At 42.3% G+C, this 26,293-nt stretch overlaps 1 long non-coding RNA gene across 3 annotated transcripts; it reads left to right on the forward strand.

Annotated features, from left to right (window-relative positions):
• Window positions 1-7,810: 7,810 nt before the first annotated feature.
• On the forward strand, window positions 7,811-25,558 carry LOC141058595 (uncharacterized). 3 transcript variants are annotated; one of them, XR_012222263.1, is made up of 3 exons: window positions 7,811-7,956; window positions 10,291-10,517; window positions 25,224-25,558. It is a non-coding gene; the product is annotated as an uncharacterized lncRNA (long non-coding RNA). The 3 variants fall into 3 exon arrangements; XR_012222264.1 differs by having other exon boundaries at window positions 7,941-8,042; XR_012222265.1 differs by lacking the exon at window positions 7,811-7,956 and adding an exon at window positions 8,184-8,201.
• The last annotated feature ends 735 nt before the right edge of the window (window positions 25,559-26,293 follow it).

The raw sequence follows: 26,293 nt of genomic DNA on the forward strand, positions 1-26,293 counted from the left end.
CTTCGTTCTGTACTTGTCTTTTTTTCCCATGGAAGCTTAGGTTTCAGTTCTACGTCTTTCTCCTCCTTTTTCCTTTCCCATGCCAGCTGGCTCAGATCACTGAGGCAGCTGCAGCACTCCTTCCTCCAGGGATCCTCACTCCTGTCTGAGTGACTTCCTACCCGACTGACCTTCAGTCAGACTGAACCTCACATCCTACACTTTCCACTCTTTTATGTATCTTAACTCCACCCACCTCCCAGCACATCCAGTGTTCCAAGCAGGGAACCACCAAAGGTGCTCTGCTACCCTCTGAGCAATGAGCCGCAATGTGGTTGTGCAGAACTACCCTGTTGTGTGGGGTGCGAGTGTTGGAGTGTGTAAAGGAGTTCTGTTATGAATGAGTCACCGAAGGAGGAAAAAACAAAAATACAAGCTAAGTCCAGAAAACCGGAGAGGTTGGTAGCTATCGGATTGCAGACCCCTGATCCTATCCACAACAACTAACAGTAGCCGTGGGGGGTTCCTACGATGCCCTAGACCCCTCGATCGCAGCCGGAGAACTAAATAGGCCTAAAGAAAGAAAGGGGAAATCTAAACTGCCCCAGTGCAGACCCCAAAGCAATAGGCAGCCCCCAACATATAATGACGGTAAAGCAAGATGAAAACACTAACACAGATAGAAAGATAGGTTGATCAAACGATGGGGCCCAAGCTAACTAAAAAGGACAGGATAGAAAAGCTGCTGTCTGCAATCCGCAAAAACCCTACCAAAAAATGTCCCAACCGTCTGATAGGAAAAACAGGCCCTGAAGTCGCTAGGACTTCAAAAAGACTATATCAGCACTCAGGTAAATTCTGAAGACAGAGCAAAGAGACAAACTGATCAGAGACAAAAATGGAACTCAGCACACCCCCGACCGGGGATGGCTGAACTCCAAAAAACAAGGTAAACAAAACAAAACTAATAAGTTTTGGCTCTGCTATTGAACTTGTCTTTGGGAAGCAGGAATCAGACTGGTCTCCAAGAATCCAGCAGAGAAATCACCAGCGACTCAAAAGGGCGTCGGCTGCCTTATATCCAATCAGAAATTCCTGTTACCCAGTCATCATCTACCAGATCAGGTGTTTGGTAATCAGCCTCACTACCTTCCTTCACCAGAAGGAGTTCATCAGACATCGACGGTGAAGGGGAAAATGAACTCACAACAGTACCTCCCCCTTGAGGTCACCGAACCCTCATCCACACCACCAGGGCGATCAGGATGGGCCCGATGAAAGGCACGAACCAATCTTTCGGCATGAATATCGGATGCAGGGACCCAAGAATTATCCTCCTGGCCATAACCCTTCCATTTAACCAAATACTGGAGTCTCCATCTAGCCAGGCGAGAATCCAGTATCTTCTCAACCTCATATTCCACATTACCTTCAACCAATACCGGGTCAGGAGGTGCCACCACAGGAACTACTGGCTCCACAAACCTCTTTAACAGAGACTTATGAAACACGTTATGGATCTTAAATGTAACAGGAAGAGCCAATGGAAAAGAGACTGGATTAAGAATCTCCAAAATCTTGTAAGGTCCAATAAATCTAGGTTTAAACTTTGGAGAAGCCACCTTCATAGCGATGTTCTTTGATGACAACCAAACCATATCACCCACCTTAAACTGGGGACCAATGGTCCTATGCCGGTTGGAAAACCGCTGGGCCTTTTCCTGGGAGAGAGACAACTTATCCACCACTTGGTCCCAGATCTGGTGCATTCTCTCCACCACAATGTCAACACCTGGGCAGGCAGAAGGCTCCACCTGCCCTGAAGAGAATCGAGGATGAAACCCAAAGTTACAAAAAAAAAGGTGACATCAAAGTGGCAGAACTAGCTCTATTATTTAAAGCAAATTCGGCCAAGGGCAAAAATGAAACCTAATCATCCTGATCAGCAGAAATAAAACATCTCAAATACGACTCCAAAGTCTGGTTTGTTCTCTCCGTCTGCCCATTGGTCTGAGGGTGAAACGCAGAGGAGAAGGACAACTGAATTCCCAGCTTGGAACAGAAAGTCCTCCAAAATCTAGACACAAACTGAACTCCTCTGTGAGATACAATGTTCTCAGGAATCCCGTGCAAGCGAACCACCTGTTGGAAAAACAAGGGCACCAACTCTGAGGAAGATGGCAAATTAGGGAGTGGTACAAGATGGACCATCTTAGAGAATCTATTACAAATCACCCAAATAACAGTCATTCTCTGAGAGACAGGCATATCAGAGATAAAATCCATTGAAATATGGGTCCATGGCCTCCTGGGCACTGGCAAAGGCATCAACAACCCACTAGAGCGAGAACAAGGTTTAGACTGAGAGCAAGTCCTACAGGACTGCACAAAATTCCTGACATCACGAGACAAGGCGGACCACCAAAAAGACCGACTCACCAAATCTCTAGTACCAAAAATACCTGGATGACCAGCCAATGCAGAGCAATGAACTTCAGACATCACTCTCTTCCTCCACTGGTCAGGAACATACAATTTTCCAATGGGACAACGCTCAGGTTTGTCCTCCTGAAACTCTTCCAGAGCACGTCTCAAATCGGGCGAGATGGCAGAAAGAACTACCCCCTCACCTAAGATGGTAGCAGGCTTGGTCACAACAGGAGAATCAGCAAAGAAACTCCTAGAGAGGGCGTCTGCCTTGACATTCTTAGTGCCCGGAAGAAAAGAGACCACAAAATCAAAACGTGTGAAAAACAAGGCCCACCTAGCCTGTCTAGGATTCAAGCATTTGGCCGACTCCAGGTAAATCAAATTCTTGTGGTCAGTAAGGACCAAGACTTGATGTTTAGCTCCCTAAAACCAATGTCTCCACTCCTCAAATGCCCATTTCATGGCTAACAGTTCCCGATTCCCACATCATAGTTACGTTCGGATGGGGAGAACTTTCGGGAAAAGAAAGCACAGGGATTCATTTTAGATGTTACAGGATCTTTTTGGGACAAAACAGCTCCTGCACCAATCTCAGAAGCGTCCACCTCTACCTGAAACGGGAGTAAGACATCAGGTTGCCGCAAAACCGGAGCAGAAGTGAACCTTCGCTTCAGCTCCTGAAAGGAAGAAACAGCCTCCGGAGACCAATTCAGCACATCAGCACCCTTCTTAGTCAAATCAGTCAATGGTTTGGCAATACCAGAAAAATTAGCTATAAATTTATGATAAAAATTAGCAAAACCCAAAAACTTCTGGAGGGCCTTCAAAGAAGTGGGCTGAACCCAATCATAAATGGCCTGTACCTTGGCCGGGTCCATTTCAATAGTTGACGGAGACAAAATAAATCCCAAAATGAAGTCCTCTGTACACCAAAAAGGCATTTCGATCCCTTGACATACAGGGAATTCTCCCTCAAAATCTGGAACACAGTCCGAACATGTTCCACATGAGAGTCCCAATCCTTGGAAAAGATCAAAATATCATCCAGATAGATGATCAAAAATTTATCCACCAAGTCTCGGAAAATATCATTCATGAAGCACTGGAAGACAGAAGGGGCATTAGTGAGCCTAAAAGGCATCACCAGGTACTCAAAATGTCCCTCCGGAGTATTAAACGCCATCTTCCATTCATCCCCATGCTTAATGCGAATAAGATTATACGCCCCCCTGAGGTCAAGCTTTGTAAACCAGCAAGCACCTTTAACTCTGGAGAATAGATCAGAAATCAGGGGTAACGGATACTGATATTTAACAGTAATTTTATTGAGGGAACGATAGTCAATACAAGGCCTTAATGACCCATCTTTCTTAGCCACGAAAAAAACTCAGCACCTAAGGGTGAAGAGGATGGTCTAATATGACCCTTCTCCAACGACTCCTTAATATGGGATCACATAGCCTCGTGCTCGGGTACAGATAAATTGAAAAGTCGACCCTTGGGAAATTTACACCCAGGGCTCAGCTCAATTGCACAGTCATAACTCCTATGAGGAGGCAAAGACGCAGACTTATTCTCACTAAATACATCATAAAAATCAGCCAAATAGTCAGGAACATCATGCGACTGGGGAGAGGTGGAGAAAACAGGAGCATCACTAAGGGCACACCGACAACCCCAACTCACCACAGACACAGATTTCCAATCCAAAACTGGATTATGGATTTGCAACAAGGGAAACACCAGAACAATGGTATGATGCAAATTATGCAACACCAAAAATCTGCAATTCTCTTGATGGTCTGGGGCGACCCGCATTACCACTTGGGTCCAAAACTGAGGTTTATTCTTCGCCAAAGGAGTAGCATCAATACCCCTCAAAGGGATAGGCGTCCGCAGAGGTGTCATAGGAAATCCACAACGTTTAGCAAAATCCAAGTCCATCAGGTTCAGAGCTGCTCCCGAATCCACAAAAACCTTAGTGGAAAATGTGGACAGGGAGCAGATCAGAGTAATTGCCAGAAAAAACTTAGGTTGAACACCACCCACAGCAAATGTGTGTGCAAAACGTTTCTCTCGTTTAGGGCAGACAGAAATAATATGCGAGGCATCACCACAGAAGAAACACAGCTCATTACGCCTTCTGAACTCCTGACGTTGCGCCCTAGACAAAACTCTATCACATTGTATAGGTTCAGACATTTGTTCAACAGGTGGCAACACCTCTCGTGCGGTTTTGCGTTCACGCAAACGCCGATCAACCTGAATGGCTAATGACATAGAATCGTCAAGACCAGAGGGAACAGGAAATCCCACCATAGTATCCTTTATGGTCTCTGACAAACCCTTCCGAAAGAGAGCTGCCAAGGCACCATCATTCCAGGTAGTAAGAACCGCCCATTTTCGGAATTTTTGACAGTACAACTCTGCAGAATCCCGACCCTGGCTCAATGCCAACAGGGCCTTTTCAGCCTGATCAATAACATTAGGTTCATCATACAACAACCCCAAGGCTTGAAAAAATGCATTCACATTAGTAAGAATAGGATCATCAGGTTTCAAAGAAAACGCCCAATCCTGGGGATCGCCGCGCAGCAGAGATGACAATTTTAACCTGCTGCGTGGAGCTCCCCGATGAGTTAGGCTTCAAGGCAAAAAATAATTTACAATTCTTAAAATTCCAAAATTTAGACCGATCCCCAAAAAACACATCAGGAGTAGGGATCTTTGGTTCAGCAGCATGTGAATGAGCAAGATAGGTGGAAATTCCCCGCACTTCAGCAGTGAGCTGCTCCACACGATCAGACAATTGCTTCATCTCCATTGAGAAAGAAAAAAAAAATTCCCCCTACGGCCTCAGAGACATAGAGGAAAAAATATACACAAAAAAAAAAAAATTCTGACAAACTCTTTTTTTTTTTTACAATTCTTTCCTGCTATTGAGTACCCTAGGATCTGCGGTATGGCTGGTGATTCTGTTATGAATGAGTCACCGAAGGAGGAAAAAACAAAAATACAAGCTAAGTCCAGAAAACCGGAGAGGTTGGTAGCTATCGGATTGCAGACCCCTGATCCTATCCACAACAACTAACAGTAGCCGTGGGGGGTTCCTAGGATGCCCTAGACCCCTCGATCACAGCCGGAGAACTAAATAGGCCTAAAGAAAGAAAGGGGAAATCTAAACTGCCCCAGAGCAGACCCCAAAGCAATAGGCAGCCCCCAACATATAATGACGGTGAAGCAAGATGAAAACACTAACACAGATAGAAAGATAGGTTGAGCAAACGATGGGGCCCAAGCTAACTAAAAAGGACAGGATAGAAAAGCTGCTGTCTGCAATCCGCAAAAACCCTACCAAAAAATGTCCCAACCGTCTGATAGGAAAAACAGGCCCTGAAGTCGCTAGGACTTCAAAAAGACTATATCAGCACTCAGGTAAATTCTGAAGACAGAGCAAAGAGACAAACTGATCAGAGACAAAAATGGAACTCAGCACACCCCCGACCGGGGATGGCTGAACTCCAAAAAACAAGGTAAACAAAGCAAAACTAATAAGTTTTGACTCTGCTATTGAACTTATCTTTGGGAAGCAGGAATCAGACTGGTCTCCAAGAATCCAGCAGAAAAATCACCAGCGACTCAGAAGGGCGTCAGCTGCCTTATATCCAGTCAGAAATTCCTGTTACCCAGTCATCATCTACCAGATCAGGTGTTTGGTAATCAGCCTCACTACCTTCCTTCACCAGAAGAGGGAGTTCATCAGACATCGACGGTGAAGGGGAAAATGAATTCACAACAGAGTTCCCACCTTACCCGGATGGTGGGGCACTACACCGTAGGAGAAGGTTCAGTATCTCTGTGGCGACTGAGCCTCAGGGGCACCACAGAAGCGCTTAAGGACCTTTGTATTATATTTACTGTATATGTATTGTTATGGAAGATTTGTGTACGTTATGCTCAGTGTGCCATTCCAGGGGGTCCTTTGATATCACTACATTCAATTTACCCCTGTTCTCTGAGTACCTGAACTGATCTTTCTGATAGGTAAATTTATTTCAAATCCCTGTGTAATACACTCTTCAGGGAACCTTGGATTGGCATAGTGATTTCAGCTCCGGCTAAGTGAGTGTACTTATAAGGGTATTTCAATCTGTTTCTTCCATATACTAAGTTCTACTTTATCTGCTGTTTGAGTAAAGACTCTTTTCGTATTTCTGCCTCAGTCTCAGTTTGTGACCCACTGGATCTTATTCGGACCTCTGGTCATTACATGTTAATGTCTCCATGTCTGGTGATCTAAGGTCGGAAATGGATTAATGTCAGTATTAAAGGATTATTTTAAAAAAGGATTATTGTTGTATTCCTGCTGTCGTTTGTTTTACCTCTCCCTTCAAAATCTAGCTTTGGGCTTGGAGCAAAAGTGATTAGACTAGAATGGACAGAGATCCCCCCTTCTTAAACAGACTGCCACCCAGTGTCACCCTTCTATCACAGACTTCTCCCCATGTCACCCCTTATCGCAGAGTGCTTCTTATGCCTCAGCTCTATCACAGACTACGCCCATGCTCACACATACTGCACCCTATGTTTCTCTCCATTACAATGACGTCTAATGCCCTAATGTCCTATTTTAAAGCTACTCCTATGGTCCCCCATATCCCTTTTAAAGACTATTTCCATGGCTCCCCTCTCTCTCACGGATTGTTCCTCAGCTGCACAGACCTCTGCTCATGTCCCTTCTGCTACACAAGCTATTCCCCATGCCCACCTTTGTTACACAGACTGCCCCCACTGCCCACCTTCTCACACAGATTGTTCCATCATGCCAACCACCTATGCACAGACTGCTCCTCTTGCCCCTTTCATATAGACTGATCCTTATACCACCTTCCCACACAGTTCTGGTTTTAGATGATCTATTAGACCTTGTACTTTACTTTTTTACACTTTGCACATTGACTTTGAATAAAAACCTACATAAATCGGGGACCAGTGTTCTCTTCTAATTCCTTATCATCCAGCAAAATCCAGGACAAGTTCCATGTGGCCTTGGAGCAATCACAGCCTGGATTCTTCAATGCAGCTTTTCATGATTCCTTTCATTTCGACAACAGATAATTGATTAATGTTTTAGGATTTTTTGATATACAGAAAATAGAAATGTTTTTGTTAGCACAATGCAAAATGAGCTTCGTAGCTGGAGGGGGGAATTTATAGTTGTAGGAGTTTCACATTTTCAATTACGAGAACTTGACAGTGGTCTAGCAGCAATTTGAATGTCTGCAGAGTTATGTAAACCCAAACATTTATATAATTTGCCCTGTCTTACGATATCTCATTTAGAAGATACTGTCAGTTGTTTCAGGACTACGCACACCCATGCAATAGACAATGTAACACTGCTCCTGTCCTGACATGACTGGAAACTTGGAGAGAAGCCCATTATTGTGATGCAAGGAAGTTATATTTGAGGAAATGATGAGCACAGGATATAGGGCTGAAGCTCTTCACTTACATATTGGATATCATACCTGCAACTTCTAAGCCGTGAGTAAAAGACATGTAGACTTTGTGACAGACATTGGTAGTGGCGAAGCTAGTCTATATTCGAACTATTTGTCTCATTTACTATGGTGAGCACTTTCTCCTCTGCCTGCTGTTCATCTTCTATAGCTTCCTTATTCTCATTGTTCTACAGTTGCTCAATCTTGTTCTTTACCTTGTTGGCTCTACTCATATAGTTTCACCAATTTTTTTCCATCCATTGTCAGGATAGATTTCCTCTATACCAGGTAAGCTATGACTTTTAGAAACGTATGCATACTGATGGTGTTGGAATTGTTTGCTGAATAGGGCAATTAATGAAAATTTGAGAATTTGCAACTATACGGAATGGACGTACGGATTAGACTGGATATAAATTGAGCTAAGACTACTTTTACACTTTATTTTCTGGCCAGTATTTAAACTCTTCTGAAGAATGGTAGAATTGAGAACTGGAGTTGCAAAGCTGTTAGCAGATTTTATAAGTAGGGTCATCATCTGAAATTGCCTGAGATGTGATTAGTCTAAAATAGGATTTATTAAATATATTCAGTAATTCAAATACTTTTACAATTATCTATGCAACCTTATTAGCAAACTAAAGTGTCCAACTTTGCCAAAAGACCATATTTTTGAGAAGACCAAACCCACCTACAGATTTTTCTGTGACAGACTCCACTATTTTGTCTTTATATTGGCATCTTTATTAAGAGCGTCGTTCCCCTAGAAAATTGGCTTCTTTATTGAGAGCGTCATTCCCCTGCAAAATTGGCTTCTTTATTGAGAGTGCCATTCCCCTAGAAAATTGGCCTCTTTATTGAGAGCGTCATTCCCCTAGAAAATTGGCCTCTTTATTGAGAGGGTCATTCCCCTAGAAAATTGGCTTCTTTATTGAGAGCGTCATTCCCCTGCAAAATTGGCTTCTTTATTGAGAGCGTCATTCCCCTAGAAAATTGGTCTCTTTATTGAGAGCGTCATTCCCCTAGAAAATTGGCCTCTTTATTGAGAGCGTCATTCCCCTAGAAAATTGGCTTCTTTATTGAGAGCGTCATTCCCCTAGAAAATTATTTTGCACTGCAGTTTGGTTAGTGGACCTCAACAGTTTTACATGACCTCCTTCTGTCCTCCACACTTATTCGCTCCTCACCCAACCGCCTCCAAGACTTCTCCCGAATAGCCCCTATTCTCTGGAATTCTTTGCCCCAACAAGTCCGACTAGCAACCACATTTGGATCCTTTAGACGGAACCTGAAAACCCACCTCTTCAAGAAAGCCTACAGCCTGCAATGACCCCGCTACCTCCTTCTCTCTCACCACTACCGGTGATATCACCTCAACCAACACCAGAACTGCTGCAACCCACCAACCTACTGTCCCCTTCCCCACCATCCTGTAGAATGTAAGCCTGAAAGGGCAGGGTCCTCTCTCCCCTCTGTATCAGTCTGTCATTGTTAGTTTGTTTACTGTAAGTGATATCTGTAATTTGTATGTAACCCCTTTTCATGTACAGCACCATGGACTCAATGGTGCTATATAAATAAATAAATAATAATAATAATAATAATAATAATAAAAAATGGTCTTGCCACCCATCCTCTAAGTTTTTGCAGCCGTTTTGCAATGTAGTTCTTGAAATGCATTTCATCATTGACAGGAGAACATTTCGGTTGTAATGTGCGCTGCTTTTATGGTGCTTTTAAAACTCTGCCAAATTTTTAAAAAGTTGTTTAGACTGGTGTAATAACTGCAGTAGTCACCACATTTTTGTGCAATATTTCAGACAGTTTTACATTAGAATTTTGGGCTATGGTTTCAAAGCAGCTTACTTGTCAAGTAAAGGACACACTATGTGATCGATATACTCCACCAATGTACAGGTACTCATATTCACCTTCTGATATGTGAAGAACATGGACAACAGATTCACAGGCGGAACCTGCTGCATACACAGCTGCCCCTAAATACAGAATTTAAGTGGTTAGATCCATGGCAGGGCAATGTCTACCACCAAGAGATGTAATAGTGGGCCAACCGCTTTAGCCATGAAATCATAGTAGATCATAATGATATCCTGATAACATAGATATGACATGTCAACTTTATTTTTCATTGACAATGGCAATAGAGGCAAATGTTTAAACATGTCATCTGTGTAAATTGTTAAGTGTTCACATTTATAAACCACAGAAATAAATCAGATCAGTGTATGCAGTGCGTATGCTTAATTATAGAGTTCACCAAGAGATTGTTAGTTGAGATTGCACAAGAAACACAAGCACAGGAATGACAATGGGTGTGGTAAACTCTATAAAAGTCCCTGTCTCCATGTATCCATAGGGCTTGCCCATCATCTTATGTGGAGTCTTCATCAATAGTTGCCAAGTTGACATCAGCAGGATTAACAAGTCTCCCACACCCTTCCAATGTGGATGAGGTGTGTGCTACACTCCCCTGTACAGTGAAGGCGTCTGCTGATCTAAGGTTTGCTTGGTGAAAAGTTGTCCAAGTCATCGAGGATGAGTGGTTGCAGTTGTCTGCGTCCAGAGACTGATTCAGAGGATGAGGTGAGTGACATTGTCCCTTTGGTCTTCACTTCCGCAAATGACTTATTGTTTCAGAAGGATTTGCAGTTGTATTAATTCAGCCATCTGCGTACATAAGCATACTTGTAGAATTACTTGGCTTGTGAGCAGTGCACGCAGCAGCAAGTCAGCGCCTTGTGAGATTGTATACATACCTGTGACTGGAGGCAAAAATCCAATGTCCTCACATCTCTACCTTGTATGAAGTGTGAGATGATGTTTTTCAGGCTGCCAAGAAAAAAATGGACCGGCCTTCTGCTATACTGTGAGGCCCACGGGTGAAATACCTAATAATGATTTGATAGTAATCTCCTCCCAACAAATATAACTTCTTATGTAAACTTCATAGTACAGTCTGCAGAGGGTTTGTAAACAGCAACTATAACCAGTGAATGTGTACAAATGAATGCTAGAGACCCATATGTCTGACATATTATAAGTTATGGAGATCAAATCTGAAACTTTTTGAGTTGCTGAATAATTGTACTTTGGATTTGAGACTAGGGGCGGACATTGACAGGCCCCTGTGCAAGAAATGTATCTGGGGCACCCTCTCTGCCTGAATCGCGGGTGTTGATGGCAATCTGGCAATGGGACCCCCGGAGCCTCAGGCTACTAGCAACAGACCACATTGCACTCATTATTACTGCCCTATATACTGTGTGTGTATTATACTGTATACAGTGTATATATATATATTCTTTAGGAATCAGTTCTTCGGTTCTACTGGTTCCAGTGCAGTCATATTCGCAGTCAGGTGACACCCAGTGTGTCAGCTATGTCAGTGAATAGAACACTGCAAGATGTGGCTGACACATGCCAGCAAGGGTGCAAAACACATCCTCGTGATTACATGATAACTGCTGAGCCCGACCATGTATATATTATGGTATATGGTATTATGGTATATAGTAGGGCACGACTTTATTCATTGTCTACGAAATTGAGGGAAAAAACTGAGCGCAACTCTATGGATAATGAATAGAGCAGAAGCCGAGTATACACAACTCTGCTCCATTCAGGAGCTCTGAAAATAAAAATGCTGGAGCACCACAAAGCAGGAGAAGGCAATAAGATATCAAAGCATTTTCAAGTTGCCCTTTCCTCAGTTTGAAATGTAATTAAGAAATGGCAGTTAACAGGAACAGTGGATGTCAACATAAGGTCTGTAAGACAAAGCAACATTCAGTGAGAGCTGATCATAGGATTGTTAGAGTGGCAAATCGGAACTCCCGCTTGACTGCAGACCCCTGTTCTCAGAATCTCTGGTGGGGCCAAGTGGTCAAATCCTCAGTGATCAGCAAGTTATCCACAAACCAATGGATCGGGGATAAATTAATTATTTGGTGACTAACCCTTTAAAAAGCCAGGTTGATTCTCCTATTCTTTACAATTACAGTATCATATATGAATCTAAAACAAATGTGTTCACACACACACACACACACAGTACATACATACATACACATACACACAGATACCGTACATACTCAGACATATACCGTACATACACACCCAAATAAACACATATGCCATACATACATACACATATACACCCGTATACCGTACGTACATACACACAGATACACATACATATACCATACATACACACAGATACGCACACATATACCGTACATAAATACACATATCCAGTCATGGCCAAAAGTTTAGAGAATGACAAAAATATTAATTTTTACAAAGTCTACTGCTTAATTTTTTCTAATGGCAATTTGCATATACACCAGAATGTTATAAAGAGTGATCAGCTTAACAGCAATTACTTGCAAAGTCAATATTTGCCTAGAAAATTAACTTTATCCCCCAAAACACATTTCAACATCATTCCAGCCCTGCCTTAAAAGGACCAGCTAACATCGTTTCAGTGATTGCTCCATTAATACAGGTGTGGGTGTTGATGAGGACAGGGCTGGAGATCAATCTGTCATGATTAAGTAAGATTGACACCACTGGACACTTTAAAAGGAGGCTGGTGCTTGGCATCATTGTTTCTCTTCTGTTAACCATGGTTATCTAAAGAAACATGTGCAGTCATCATTGCACTGCACAAAAATGGCCTAACAGGGAAGAGTATCGCAGCTAGAAAGATTGCACCTCAGTCAACAATCTATCGCATCATCAAGAACTTCAAGGAGAGAGGTTCCCTTGTTGCCAAAAAGGCTCCAGGGCGCCCAAGAAAGACCAGCAAGCGCCAGGACAGTCTCTTAAAAGTGTTTCTGCTGCGGGATCGGGCTACCAGCAGTGCAGAGCTTGCTCAGGAATGGCAGCAGGCAGGTGTGAGTGCATCTGCACGCACTGTGAGGCGGAGACTCTTGGAGCAAGGCCTGGTCTCAAAGAAGACAGCATAGAAGCCACTTCTCTCCAGAAAAAACATCATGGACAGACTGATATTCTGCAAGAGGTACAGGGAGTGGACTGCTGAGGACTGGGGTAAAGTCATTTTCTCTGATGAATCCCCTTTTCGATTGTTTGGGAAATCTGGAAAACGGCTTATTCGGAGAAGACCAGGTGAGCGCTACTACCAGTCTTGTCTCATGCCAACTGTCAAGCATCCTGAAACCATTCATGTGTGGGGTGGTTTCTCAGCCAAGGGAATGGGCTCTCTCTCAGTCTTGCCTAAAAACACAGCCATGAATAAAGAATGGTACCAGAATGTCCTCCAAGAGCAACTTCTCCCAACCGTCCAAGAGCAGTTTGGCGATCAACAATGCCTTTTTCAACACGATGGAGCACCTTGCCATAAAGCAAAGGTGATAACTAAATGGCTCAGGGAACAAAACATAGAGATTTTGGGACCATGGCCTGGAAACTCCCCAGATCTTAATCCCATTGAGAACTTGTGGTCAATCATCAAGAGACGGGTGGACAAACAAAAACCTTCAATTTCAGACAAAATAAAAGCATTGATTTTGCAAGAATGGACTGCTATCAGTCAGGATTTGATCCAGAAGTTGATTGAGAGCATGCCAGGGAGAATTGCTGAGGTCCTGAAGGGTCAACACTGCAAATATTGACTTGTTGCATTAACTCATTCTAAGGGTGTGTGCAGACGCTGCGGAATCCGCTGCGGATTAATCCGCACGGATTTTGCAAAAACCGCAGATAAACCGCAGGTCAAAAGACCTGCGGATTATCTGCGGTTTTGCCTGTGGTTTGGTCCTGCGGATTCACCATCTCCACAATGGTGGAGATAGGAACCCGCTGCGGATTCCGCAGAAAGAATTGACATGTCACTTCTTTCTGCGGTTTCAAAACCGCAGCAAATCCGCGCGGATTTTTCCGCAACGTCTACACAGCGTTTTTTTTTTACCATTCATTTGAATGGTACTGTACACCGCAGCTAAAACTGCTGCGGGTCCGCAGCGGCCAAAACCGCTGCGGAAATGCAGCGGAATCCGCAGCGTGTGCACATACCCTAACTGTCAATATAACCTTTTGTTACTCATAATATGATTGCAATTATATTTCTGTATGTGATAAAAACATCTGACAAACACACATAACAACCAGAGGGCAGCAGATCATGTGAAAATATAATATTTGTGTCATTCTCTAAACTTTTGGCCATGACTGTACTGTACATACACACACATACATACACAAATATCGTACATACATACCCACACATACAGTGGGGCAAAAAAGTATTTAGTCAGTCAGCAATAGTGCAAGTTCCACCACTTAAAAAGATGAGAGGCGTCTGTAATTTACATCATAGGTAGACCTCAACTATGGGAGACAAACAGAAAAAAAAATCCAGAAAATCACATTGTCTGTTTTTTTTTCATTTTATTTGCATATTATGGTGGAAAATAAGTATTTGGTCAGAAACAAAATTTCATCTCAATACTTTGTGATATATCCTTTGTTGGCAATGACAGAGGTCAAACGTTTTCTGTAAGTCTTCACAAGGTTGCCACACACTGTTGTTGGTATGTTGGCCCATTCCTCCATGCAGATCTCCTCTAGAGCAGTGATGTTTTTGGCTTTTCGCTTGGCAACACGGACTTTCAACTCCCTCCAAAGGTTTTCTATAGGGTTGAGATCTGGAGACTGGCTAGGCCACTCCAGGACCTTGAAATGCTTCTTACGAAGCCACTCCTTCGTTGCCCTGGCGGTGTGCTCTGGATCATTGTCATGTTGAAAGACCCAGCCACGTTTCATCTTCAATGCCCTTGCTGATGGAAGGAGGTTTGCACTCAAAATCTCACGATACATGGCCCCATTCATTCTTTCATGTACCCGGATCAGTCGTCCTGGCCCCTTTGCAGAGAAACAGCCCCAAAGCATGATGTTTCCACCACCATGCTTTACAGTAGGTATGGTGTTTGATGGATGCAACTCAGTATTCTTTTTCCTCCAAACACGACAAGTGGTGTTTCTACCAAACAGTTCCAGTTTGGTTTCATCAGACCATAGGACATTCTCCCAAAACTCCTCTGGATCATCCAAATGCTCTCTAGCAAACTTCAGACGGGCCCGGACATGTACAGGCTTAAGCAGTGGGACACGTCTGGCACTGCAGGATCTGAGTAAATGGTGGCGTAGTGTGTTACTTATGGTAGGCCTTGTTACATTGGACCCAGCTCTCTGCAGTTCATTCACTAGGTCCCCCCGCGTGGTTCTGGGATTTTTGCTCACCGTTCTTGTGATCATTCTGACCCCACGGGGTGGGATTTTGCGTGGAGCACCAGATCGAGGGAGATTATCAGTGGTCTTGTATGTCTTCCATTTTCTAATTATTGCTCCCACAGTTGATTTCTTCACTCCAAGCTGGTTGGCTATTGCAGATTCAGTCTTCCCAGCCTGGTGCAGGGCTACAATTTTGTTTCTGGTGTCCTTTGACAACTCTTTGGTCTTCACCATAGTGGAGTTTGGAGTGAGACTGTTTGAGGGTGTGCACAGGTGTCTTTTTATACTGATAACAAGTTTAAACAGGTGCCATTACTACAGGTAATGAGTGGAGGAAAGAGGAGACTCTTAAAGAAGAAGTTACAGGTCTGTGAGAGCCAGAAATCTTGATTGCTTGTTTCTGACCAAATACTTATTTTCCACCATAATATGCAAATAAAATGGAAAAAAAACAGACAATGTGATTTTCTGGATTTTTTTTTCTCAGTTTGTCTCCCATAGTTGAGGTCTACCTATGATGTAAATTACAGACGCCTCTCATCTTTTTAAGTGGTGGAACTTGCACTATTGCTGACTGACTAAATACTTTTTTGCCCCACTGTATATGCATACCCAAACATACATAAAAACATATACAAGCACACACACAGACACATATATAAAAATATATACAAGCACACATACATATACATGGAATGTTTGGCCACCTCTGGTCAAAATTACTGTTATTGTGAACAGTTAAGTAAGTTGAATATGAAATGATCTCTAAAGGGCCTAAAGTTAAAGATGACACATTTCCTTTGTATTTTAGGCAAATATATATATATATATATATATATATATATTCATATTGTCAAGTTTTACATTTTGAAAATTACAAAAAGGAAAATGGGCCAATGCAAAAGTTTGGGCACCCTTGGAGATTTGTGTGCTTATGTAACTTTGACCAAGGTTTCAGACCTTAATGAGCCTATTATGGTTATTGTTTCTTCACTATCATCATTAGAAAAGACCAGGTGATGCACATTTCCCAGCTTTATAAAAACCCAGCCTCCTTTAACCCTGTGCCAAAAACTGCAGTCATGGGTTCTTCTAAGCAGATTCCTAGCACTCTGAAAATAAAAATGCTGGAGCCCCACAAAGCAGGAGAAGGCAATAAGATATCAAAGCATTTTCAAGTTGCCCTTTCCTCAGTTTGAAATGCAATTAAGAAATGGCAGTTAACAGGAACAGTGGATGTCAAGATAAGGTCTGTAAGACCAAGCAAAATTTCAGTGAGATCTGATCATAGGATTGCTAGAGTGGCAAATTGGAACTCCCGCTTGACTGCAAAAGATCTTGAGATAGATTTAGCAGACTCTAGTGTTGTGGTACATTATTCTACTGTTCAGAGACGCCTGCAGAAATATGGCCTTCATGGAAGAGTCATAAGACGAAAACCTCTTCGGCGTTATCACCATAAAATTCAGCATCATTAGTATGTAAAACAACTTCTAAACAAGCCTGATGCATTCTGTAAATAAGACTTGTGGACCGATGAGGTTAAAATAGATCTATTTGGCCACAATGATCAAAGGTATGCGTGGAGATAAAAAGCACATAATTTCAGGAAAAGAAAATCTGGTCAACCATTAAGCATGGGGGTAAATCAATAATGCTTTGGGGTTGTGTTGCAGCCAATGGTATGGGAAACAATTCAAGGGTAGAAAGAAGAAATGATTCAATGAAATTTCAACAAATTCTTGATGCAAACATAACACCACCTGTAAAAAAGCTGAAGAGAGGATGGCTTCTACAAATGGATAATGATCCCAAACACACATCAAATTCCACAATAGACTACCTCAAAAAGCACAAGCTGAAGGTTTTACAATGGCCCTCACAGTCCCGTGATCTGAACATCATTGAAAATCTGTAGATAGACTTCAAATTAGCAGTGCATGCAAGACGACGCATGAATCTCACAGAACTGGAAGAATTTTCCACAGAAGAATGGATGAAGTCCCTCAAGCAAGAATTGAAAGACTCTTTGCTGGCTACAAAAAGTGCTTACAAGCTGTGATACTTTCAAAAGGGACTGATACTAGGTACTAACCAAGCAGGGTGCCCAAAATTTTGCATCTACCATTTTACTTTTTTGTAATTTTTAAAGGGAAAAAGATGAATATGAATATGTGTATATATATATATATATATATATATATACTGTATATATATATATATATGTACTGCTCAAAGAAATGAAGGGAACACAAACAGCCTGTTGCAAATGGAATAGTGTTCCCTTTATTTTTTGAGCAGTATATATATTTGCCTAAAATACAAAGGAAATGTGTCATCCTTAATTTTAGCGCTTTTAGAGATCATTTCATCTTCAGCTTGCTTAACTCTTCAGAATAACAATAATTTTGACCAGGAGTGCCCAAACTTTCACATGCCACTGTACATACACACACATATATGCATCATCATTATATACATTGTCCTGTCGTTGTCTCCACCTCTTCTCCCACGCCGCTATGTGTTAATCCGCTTTGATTAAAGAAAGACGACCGGTATGGTGAGTGCTGCCTTTTCTTTCTATTGGACATTCTCATTGCACTTTATATCCGGCATGCACCCGGATTACCACCATCTTACCGAACTCCTGAGAAGCTGTCAAGCAAGGTACATTGTGACCGGTGTCTTGGCCCTGGTGCTGGGTTCTACTGTTTTCTTATCCACATATATACTTCTACATACACACATGAACTAATCTACTATATAATTGTCTAATTCTGTCTGTCTGTCTGTAATGGAAATCCCACCTTGCTGATTGGTCACGGCAGTTAGGCTGCGACCAATCAGCGACAGTTGCTTAGTCGTCGTGGCAACACAGCCGCATTGCTTATTGTACAGGCACATTACAGCCGTTAAAGGCATCACTGCTGCGTTGCTCATTACACAGGCACAGTCCTGTACCTATTCTGAAGTACAATACATTAGGTAATTAGGTAACAGTAGAACAGTGACTGCAGCTCTGGGTGTTACTTGCGTACAATACATTAGGTGACAGCAGAAAAGTGAATGCAGCTCTGGGTGTAACTGGAGTACAATACATTAGGTAAGAGCAGAACAGTGACTGCAGATCTGGGTGTAACTGGACTACAATACATTAGGTAAAAGCAGAACAGTGACTGCAGCTCTGGGTGTAACTTGAGTACAATACATTTGGTAAGATCTGAACAGTGACTGCACTCTGGCTGTAACAGGAGTATAATACATTAGGTAAGAGCAGAATGGTGACTGCAGCTCTGGGTGTAACTGGACTACAATACATTAGGTAAAAGCAGAACAGTGACTGCAGGTCTGGGATTAACTGGAGTACAATACATTAGATAACAGCAGAACAGTGACAGCAGCTCTGGGTTTAACTGGAGTACAATACATTATATAACAGCAGAACAGTGACTGCAGATCTGGGTGTAACTGGAGTACACTACATTAGTTAACAGCAGAACAGTGACTGCAGCTCTGGGTGTAACTGGACTACAATACATTAGGTAACAGCAGAACAGTGACTGCAGGTCTGGGATTAACTGGAGTACAATACATTAGATAACAGCAGAACAGTGACAGCAGCTCTGGGTTTAACTGGAGTACAATACATTAGATAACAGCAGAACAGTGACAGCAGCTCTGGGAGTAACTAGAGTACAATACATTAGGTAACAGCAGAATAGTGACTGCAGCTCTGGGTGTAACTTGAGTACAATACATTTGGTAAGATCTGAACAGTGACTGCAGCTCTGGCTGTAACAGGAGTATAATACATTAGGTAAGAGCAGAATGGTGATTGCAGCTCTGGGTGTAACTGGACTACAATACATTAGGTAAAAGCAGAACAGTGACTGCAGCTCTGGGATTAACTGGAGTACAATATATTAGATAACAGCAGAACAGTGACAGCAGCTCTGGGTGTAACTGGAGTACAATACATTAGGTAACAGCAGAACAGTGACTGCAGCTCTGGCTGTAACTGGAGTACAATACATTAGGTAACAGCAGAACAGTGACAGCAGCTCCGGGTGTAACAGGAGTATAATACACTGGATGGTGGCCCGATTCTATCGCATCGGGTATTCTAGAGTCTCTGTTAAAATAAAAAAGTTATATACTCACCTTCCGACGACCCCCGGACTCTGTCCCTCCTCTCACCACGCTCCCGGCATCTTCCGGTCCCAGTAATGCTTAGCGAGAAGGGCCGGAGATGACGTCACTCTCGCGAGAGCGCGACATAAACAGCGTTGTTTCACGTTAAGCATTACTGGGACCGGAAGATGCCGGGAGTGTGGTGAGAGGAGAGAAAGCGTCCGGAGGCCGTCGGGAGGTGAGTATATCACTATTTTTTATTTTAACAGAGACTCTAGAATACCCGATGCGATAGAATCGGGCCACCATCTAGTCTATCATATCAGGTGTTCAGATGAGCAGTAGAGGAGGTCGGCCACATAGTTCAGAGATCAGCTGGAGAGTGCTGTAGAAACCACTGTGGGGGATGGGGACACAGCAGACAGGACTGACATCAGCTCCCTGCTGCTATGGTGCTGTCCTGTGCACTGAACTTTTCCACCCCTACCTCTTTTCTGTGATGAGATGCTGCTGGGAATGGAACAGAGGAGGAAGCAGAAGACCCACTGCAAGTCCTGCTCTTCCTCCACTAATGTCACCAGTGTGCTGTGTGGCTCAGGCACCCTGACTACAGGAGAACACTCATCATTGAGACACGCCATGCAGGAGGACAGAGATGGCAGCCAGTGAGCGCTGTCATCAGTCTGGCATGCATGACACACCCCCTGAATTTTTGAATTCCTGCAATCTTCACAGTGCTCTCCCCCCGACTCTGAGTATCTTTATGATTACGGGTGGGAGTGAGAGGGGCCCCGTGCTGCTTGACACCCATAATAGCTGTGTGGTCTGCCTCTATGGGCAGTACACCCCTGCCTGCAAGGGCCCTCAACCACCTCCAGGCCCTGCACTAGCTACATCGACGGTATGTCCATACCTTCTTGAGGCACAAGGCTTTAATAACCAGGCCCACTGACCCTAAAGGTGAGTTATAAAAGTTGCAGCTCACAAAGAACAGGAAATATTATTTATGATGTATGTAACTGATTAAATCTCTTGTTTGTCATCATGTTGGAACATCCTAAAGCCACTACCAGCCTGAATTGGCTGAAACCAGGGAACAGCATGTACAGTATACTAGATTTTGGGTTTAAAGGGGCTGTTACAACTTTGAAAGTTATCACCTATAAATAGGATAGAGGATAATTTCCCGATCTCTGGGGGTCTGACTACTTGAACCCCCACCGTTCCCAAGGACTGGGGCTCTGGTGTGAATAGAGTGGTGGTCCATCATGCGCACCTCTGTTCTATTCAATTTTAATTGGAATACCAAAGACCAATCAAAAGCTGCACTCACCAACCTCCAGTGGTCCCATAGAGAATTGATGAAGCGGTGTGCATTATTAACCACCGCTCCATTCAGAAGAACCCTTGTTCTCAGGATCGGTGGGAGCCCCGGTGTTCTTATTCTGGAAGTTTTTCCCTATTCGTATTCTGTGTGTGCAGCTCTTTTTCAGTGCAGTTGATTAGGTGCTCATTAAAAATATACCAGAAAAGCACTAGAAATGAACAGAAGGTAAGACCAATTACCCAATTACTAACTGCATCTCACTTTTATTAAGCCACAATTACACTCTTTCACCATGCTTGTATAAACCCTTAAAGTTATTGCTCCCCTTGTCCTTTCTCTCCTTCGCTATCCCCAAACCCCAGCACCCTACAAATAAACATTTTTCTTCATTTCTTACCCCCACTTGATCTAATTTGTCATCCTGCTCCAGAACCTTAAATCCCTACTTTTAAAAGAAAAAACAAAACAATCTGTCCACTCTCCTCCTACCGACTCTCTCTACTTCTCCTCACTGCACTTCACCAGTCCTGGTCCTCCACAGCTAATACTTGCTGTGCTGTATTATGGTGGCCTTCACTTCACCCACACTCCATACCCTGGCAATAAACACTCTAACCTCCAAATGGCTTTGATATACTGACCAAATTCCACCTTTCTTCTACAATTTCTCTCTACTGACATTCTCATTGTCATCATGAGCGATTTCATCATCCCCATTGACTTCCACCAGTTAGCATCCTCTAAACTCTTTCAGTTGCTTCATATTTTGGCCTTACACAATAGTTCCCCACAACCTGCCATAAATACAGTTTCGTCTTCACCTGCTTCTATTCCCTATCTAACATTATAGCTTGTCCTCTTCCCCTATCTTACCATCACTTACATTTTCATCCCTGTCCTCTACAACTGTCCAAGACTGCTGAGACCCAACTAGCAATACTTTATCCAAAACATCCCATGTAAATAAAACAACACACAATTTTTAGCCAAACTCTTACTTTTAATGGATGGATGTCAGTCCATGCCAAAAAAGATGTGCTTAGTGCATAGGTACCATAACTCCCAAATAAGGCACGATTGGTCAGTTAAACAGGTATGAATCGTTATGTAATAGCCGGACCCCCGATGTAAGTCAGACTTCGTACAGGAAAAAGCATCATGGTAAAACAATTGACCGCAGCTGCGACTTAAACCAACAATAACAACTGAAATACACTGTACAGATAAAAAAAGGGGAGGGAGGGTAGGACAGGGCAACGTTCGGGTCCCACAACTGTGAGGAGAGACAGGTAGAGGCAGGGTCTGCATTTATAAAGAGGGGAACATGGGAGGAGAAAACTGACCATTGGGTGAAAACCAGGAGGGGAGGAGAAAGACCATGGGACACTAACCTTAACCACTTAAATGGGGCACAGCAGGGGGCATGTCATATAAGATTGATGTGCCCTTCATAACCAAAATAGCTACAGAAACTCCTCACACATAGACATTAATAGACTTTCTGACTCTCTTTTACCATGCATCAGCTATTGATCTGGCTGTCCCTCTCATGCATAGCAGAAGGCAACAAATCAATAAAAAAAACCCAGGAAAGCCAACCTCACAAAAACCGTGTGGCAAACATTCAGTGTTGCAGAGTGGCACCAGAAGAAAAAGCACTCACATAATGACTTCACCACCTTCAAATAAGCAATTTTCATATTCAAGTCTGCCCTTACCTCTGCTAAACAGGAATATAATACTTCACAATCGTAATATCTTCTGTATACCATAATCCCAAACAGTTATTCAACACTTAATTCCTTTCTTCATCCACTGCTGCCCCCTCCGACTCCTTCATTCCTGACTTTGCCTTTTTACTTAACAAAATCGATTGCATCAGTCAAAGCTTTAATATTCTATCACCAAAACCTCTCTGCATAACAGACAAATGATCTTCCCCGATTACCTTCTTTTTCCTCATCACTGAAAAACAGCATGACAATTTTCTCTCCAAATCACATCTCACAACTTGTGAGCTTGACCCTATCCCATCTCATCTCCTCCACAACATTTTCACCATGATGATACCAGCCCTGACTATTTCTTCAACTCATCATCAACCTCTGATATCTTCCCATCCACTTTCAAACACACAATTACGACAACTCTGAAAAGCCATCATTTGATCCAACCTTTATGTCCAGCTATGTTTCCATTCGACTCCAACCTCCTTGAACAGCCTCTCCACACTGAATTTTCCTTCCACCTCTCATTCAACAAACTCTTCAACAATCTACAATTTGGCTTTGGTTCCCACCATTCCACTGAAATGGCGCTAACCCAAATTACTAACAATTTACTAACTGCCAAAGCTAACAGATAGTATTCTTGATATATATTATATGCATTTAATATGTATGTAACCCCTTTTTAAATTTAGGGCACCGTAAGATTAAGGGTGCTTTAAAGGAAATCTATCAGCAGGCTTTTGCTATGTAATCTAAGGACAGCATGAGGTAGAAATTAATTCAACATTGTGTCATTTATTAAACTGTGTGCTTTTTACTTACACTGAAGGTTTTATCACTAGGACATTATCTTTGCCAGGTCTGAGATGCTCATGACTGCTAGCCCTACTCATCCTCCTTCTGTGATAAGTAGCTCACTGTCAATAGACCATGTACACACAGACCTAGTGTTGGTAGGGATAGTTTTCCCAGGTCTGGTGAGTTCTTGTGTCAGAACTGTTGTACACAATAAACTAAGTGATACATCGTTGAAATCAGGGTCTCTTTGCCTACATCATGCTGCTCTCAGGTGAGTTAGCAAAATCTACTGACTTTAAAAATAATAATAATAATAATAATCTTCTTGATAAGGAAAACGTGCGGTTGGACCCCCAACGATTGTGAAGTTATTCTCTATATTATGGATATCGGATAACTTCCAATCTTGATACAATCCCTTTTTGGCTACATGGGTCATAAATTTAATAGCACGGGTCTTTAAATTTTGTAAAACTGACACCTCTGTGTTCCTTTTGTAATAACTTACACATGTTGTTTGTTAATATTTTGATGGATTGATACTATTGTATATTGTATCTGGTGCTGATCATTGTATATGTTTTTCTTTTCTACTAATAACTTCCTAAATGACTTACTCTATATCTTAAACTAAATATTGAAAAGTGAAATATACATTGAATTTAGTTCTTAAAGTCGTCAAAAAAGTTTTGAGACTGACACAAATTTTGGTTTTCACAAACTTTGATGCTTCATTGTTATTAGATCTTAGTTTGATGTTTCTATTGTTATTGAAGTACAATTATAAGCACTCCATAAGATTCCAAAGATGACACTTGCAAAGGGTCTCTGCACACCGGGTATTCATCTTACAAAGTGCACTGACAGTGCGCTCTGCTCTGTTGCCGCCTCGTTACTGCTGATCCGGAGAGAGAGCGCACTGTCTTTGTGCACATTGCTCAATGTACATCACGCAGGAACTAGCCCAGTCCCTGAAGGTCCTTGATGACGCAGAGAGAGAGAGCAGAGGCTGTGACAGTGACCACCGATGACACTTTGTTTCAGTATCCCAACATGCACTGGGTTTCTCAAATGAAGTGTCTTCAAAAAAGAAAAGCAGTTACATCTAATGTGTCCATAAAAAATGTCCATCCGTGATTGTTTGAGAAGCTTGTCATAAAAAACAAAATCAAGTTGGCAACCCTGTCCTGGATCTTTGGGAGAAGCTGCTTAGATACCGTTATTTATTCATGTCATTGTACTTAGGCAAAATTATGAGTGACTCTACTCCCTTGGATAAAAAGCAACTCCAGACATGAATCCAGCAGGCATTTCGGCAGATGTCAATGCATCTGTACTCACAGTGAAGCAAAAGTTTTGGAAGCTTTCCCGTCAAGAAAAGTCAACAAAGATGCCACGTCTCTCCAAGAAAAACAACAAGGACAATGACATTCAGCAGTAATTATAGGGTTGTGACTGCAGAAGACTGAAATTAAGTTATTTTCTCTGATGAAGTCTCCTTCAAACTGTTTGGAAAATCTGGAAAAATAATTGTCCAGAGAAGAAAAGGTGAGCACTGCCATGAGTCCTGTCATGCCAATAGTAAAATATTCTTCCACCACTCATGTGTGTTTTTTTTTTCTCTTTTTTTTGCCTAAAATTACTGCCATTCATATGTCAATCCTCAAAAAGCGGGAGGACAAACAAAAATACAGAATTTGTGATAAATTCCAAGCACTGATTAGACAAGAATCAGTTGTTATCAGTCAGGATTTAGCCCAGAAGCTGATATCCAGCTGCCGGAGAGAAAGACGGAAGCCTTGAAAAATAAGGGTCAACATAGTAAATAATGAGGCTTTGCATAAGGTTGATGCATTTGTCAATAACAGTGCAAAAACGCATGAAATACTTATAATTGTACTTCCGTAACCATAGAAACATCCGACTTAAAGCCCGAAAAACACTGAAGCAGGACACTTTGTGAAAACCAAAATTTAGGTCAGTCTCAAAATTTTTTTGACCACGATTATAGTTACAATTACCAACATTAATTGATTATTGTCCTCTTACTAGTACAGGGAAAGTCCTGAGCAAGAGCCAAAGGAAGAAGCGGTCAAAAAGGTGGAAGGAGATGTGATCCTGTCGGCAGCCGTTGCAGGTGCAGCATACAGAGCTCAGAACAATCGAGATCGCGAAAAGGAACGACATAAAATAAGGGAGCGGGAAAAAAAGCGGGAAAATGAGAGGCATAAAGAAAGAGAGAGAAGCATGGAGCGGGAAAAAGAGAGAAGAAGACAAAGAGAAAGACAGAGACAAGTAGAGAAGCAAAGACAGAAACAGGCTGGCAAACAAAGGCAGAAACAAGCAGAAAAACAGAGACATAAGAAAAAATAAATACTGTAGCCACATTTTGTCTGTATTCAAGTTATATTTCTTGCGAATCCTTGAAAAAAAATCAGAAAAACAATTAACCTTTGGGGTATCTGTAACAACCTGCTCTATAGGTGCCATTTCAATGTATGAAAAAATAAATGAACAATTTTATTTGTAGGTAAGCGGACTCCATCACCCCAAAAATGTATTTTATATGGCCTATACAGTGCTGTAGGGGACTTAGCCTCTTTAACAGCCATACTAGCACTGTACCTGTCACTGGCACAGTGCCTGAGAACATAAAGACAAATTTGGATGCAAATGAGGAGGTTTCTGTGCACCCATGGCATGGCCAAGAGTTTGGTGCACCATTTGCATACTGCGGCCCTTACCCCGCTTCTGATTGACAGTGCTCGCTTCCCAGAGATTTTTTGGGTAGTAAACGTAACCATTGCACTTGGCCCCTCACATTGCATCCTGTTAGAGGTGAGCCATCTTTTTCAGTAACCCCTTAAGCTGACACGGATATGCCAGCAGATCCAGATAAAGATTAGTCCCTAGGTCAATCAAAGGGGCTAATGCAGGTCTTTTCTGTGCAAAATGTGTGCTAATAATGAGCATGCAGAAAGTTTTAAAATCCGTATTGTAGTCATTATTATGCACTTCTCTGCAGGCCAATGGGATTAGAAATACGCTGCTCATTTGCATTGAATACAGAATATCAGTGGATTTAGGTGATGGATCCTGAACGTGTAAACATAACTTCCCAT

The sequence above is a fragment of the Dendrobates tinctorius genome, unplaced genomic scaffold, assembly GCF_039654945.1.
Source record: "Dendrobates tinctorius isolate UK_male_01 unplaced genomic scaffold, ASM3965494v1 ptg000213l, whole genome shotgun sequence".
In the NCBI taxonomy this organism is placed as follows: domain Eukaryota; kingdom Metazoa; phylum Chordata; class Amphibia; order Anura; family Dendrobatidae; genus Dendrobates; species Dendrobates tinctorius.